The 2654-nt window shown below is 34.6% G+C and overlaps 1 pseudogene; it reads right to left on the bottom strand.

Moving 5' to 3' along the window:
• Positions 1 to 616: 616 nt before the first annotated feature.
• LOC103583379 lies at positions 617 to 1173 on the bottom strand (annotated as a pseudogene).
• Positions 1174 to 2654: the final 1481 nt, after the last annotated feature.

Raw genomic sequence — 2654 nt, 5'->3', positions numbered from 1 at the left:
ATATTTAAGAATTACAAATTTTTGTGAACTCGAATCTTTGTTGATACTTTGCTCAGGTGCTAACACTATAAGCTACTTAAGGTTAGAGCAATAACATAGTTCATGACCCAAAGCCTGATTTACTTATGTACATTGATAATTGAAAAAAGAAGACATTTTCTAATTCTTATTTTAAATATAGGAATCTAGACTTAGCAATCATTCTCATATGCTTATACCTGCAGTGAAAATCTATACACCTGTCAACACAAATTAAATACAACTAATTTATACATTAGTTAGTTAATCTTTGTACCAATTGCCTAAATCAGAATCAAATATATGATGTTGTATTATTTATTTCATTCTTTATAACTTTTAGGTTTAATTAGCCAGATATACTCACAAGATATCACTTCTTGGTGGTGGTGGTGGAGATTTTTCTAAGCAAAATTTGAGGTAGTGATTCTATCATTTCTGACCTAAGTCAAACTGATTCAGATTTATGAAATATGGAAATGTGGTTTTCCATGGCATTTCAAATTTTATATGGACATTTATGGAAGGAAAAACATGAATGATGAAATGAAAAGGAGAACATTTTTTTCTCTTACTTTTATTTGCATTTATTTTATGCTGAATTTATTCTCGAGCCATAAGTTTTTGTTTCTTCAGTTTCTTCTGGGACATCTTTTTCTTCTGTGCAACCTCCTCTTCTGGTTTGGGAACAATTTGTTCCTTTCAGTGAGGCTCACCTAGATGTGGCAGGGGAGCTCATGTATGGGTTAATCCGACCATGAGCTCTGTAAGTGGGGCGGTGCATCTTGGGTGCTTTGTTCACCTGGATATGCTCAATCACCAGAGAATCTACATCTAAACTTTAAGTTCAGCATTACTCTATGCATTTTTAAGCATGTGCAGCAAAAATTCAGCACTCTTTTTGGGCCACCAACCCTGTGTCCAACCCCACTGTTTGGCCTGGGCACACCTACCAACTCCACCATTGTAACGCCTGAATGGTACACGTTGCTTCTGTAAGGTGACATCCTTCAGATACTTGGTGGCTTTATGGATATGCATACCCTTGATGGTCCGAGCAATTTCACGAGTGTTCTTAAAGTGAACACGAAGATTTGAACCTCTTGATTTGCCTAATTTTGTGGGGTTTTCTGGATCAAGCGAATAGCAAACCATTTTCAAAGATTTTCTTAGGCCACTCACTGGAAAAGGAGAACATTTGAAGTCCATATCTGCCAAATACAGCACCAAATGCTTGAGCTAGATAATTAAGCTCTCTCAATTGTCCTTTTCACAGCCTCACAATTTAGAGAATAATACATAATGTATAGGGTTGCTAAATAATACATAATATTGTAATATTTTTGTCTGCCACATACGGCTAGCAACACATTCAAATCTAACTTTAAATTTGTGTAAATACTTGGCTCAGTTCCTAAAATACTGCTTTATGATGATATTGTATTGGCTTGAAAAAACGTAACTATAGAACACTTCTTCCAATGAATACAATTACAGAGAGAGATTGAGGTAATTGCTTCATAAGATTATGAATTCCTAATCTGTTCATCTGTGTTTTGCTGGAAATAGATTTATGCAGATTTATAGTCTGTAACTTCTCTAATGACTCTGTATCAAATACAGTCAAAATCCTTTACAGTTGAACATACTTTTTTAAGTGAAAGAAGTTTTTAGCAATTAACATAGTTTGGAATTAAATATGTGCATACTCTATGAACATAGATCACTACAATATGAATTAGACATCGTCTACATTTTCTACAGTTTAAAGCTACATTGCTCATTCAATCTTCTGAGGGTCATATTGAGAAGACTATAAATATGCAGTCATGTCATTTGTAGTGACTTCTGTTTTGAAATTTTGAAATAGTGTATCAATGTCTTCAATAATTATTAATACACTCCTTAAAAAATTATTTATTTGACAGAATATATTATTCAAATATCATTTTTCCAATTTTTTTGAATTTGTTGAGACTTGATTTGTGACCTAACATGTGGTCCATCCTGGAGTATGATCCATGTGCTGATGAGAAGAATGTGGAGAATGATCCATGTGCTGATGAGAAGAATGAATATTCTGAGGTTGTTGGATGGAATGTGGTGTAGATATCTGCCAAGTCCAGTTGGTCCAGACTGTTGTTTAGATCTTGTGTTTCTCTGCTGATTCTTTGCCTAGATGATCTGTCCAATATTCACAGTGGGGTGTTCAGGTCCCCTGCTATTATGGCGTTAGTGTCTATTTCCTTCTCTAGGTCTAATAGAGTTTGCTTTATAAATCTGGCTGCTCCAACACTGGGTGTGTATATATTTATGATTGTTATGTCTTCTTGATGGATCCATCCTTTTATCATTATGTAGTGGCCCTCATTATCTCTTTTTATGGTTTTTAGTTTAAAGTCTATTTTGTCATATACAAGAAAAGCTACTCCAGCTCATTTTCATTTCTGTTTGCATGGTAAATCTTTTTCCATCCTTTCACTCTTAGTCTATGTGAGTTTTTATAGGTGAGGTGGGTCTCTTGAAGACATCATATAGTTTGGTCCTCTTTTTTAATGCAGTCAGTCAGTCTGTGTCTTTTTTTTTTTTTTTTTCTTTTTGTCTTTTTTCGTGACCGGCAACGGATCGCAACCCTC

Source organism: Galeopterus variegatus, unplaced genomic scaffold (genome assembly GCF_000696425.1).
Source record: "Galeopterus variegatus unplaced genomic scaffold, G_variegatus-3.0.2 Scaffold22462, whole genome shotgun sequence".
Lineage (NCBI taxonomy): Eukaryota > Metazoa > Chordata > Mammalia > Dermoptera > Cynocephalidae > Galeopterus > Galeopterus variegatus.
This window is presented reverse-complemented; position numbering and strand designations above follow the sequence as displayed.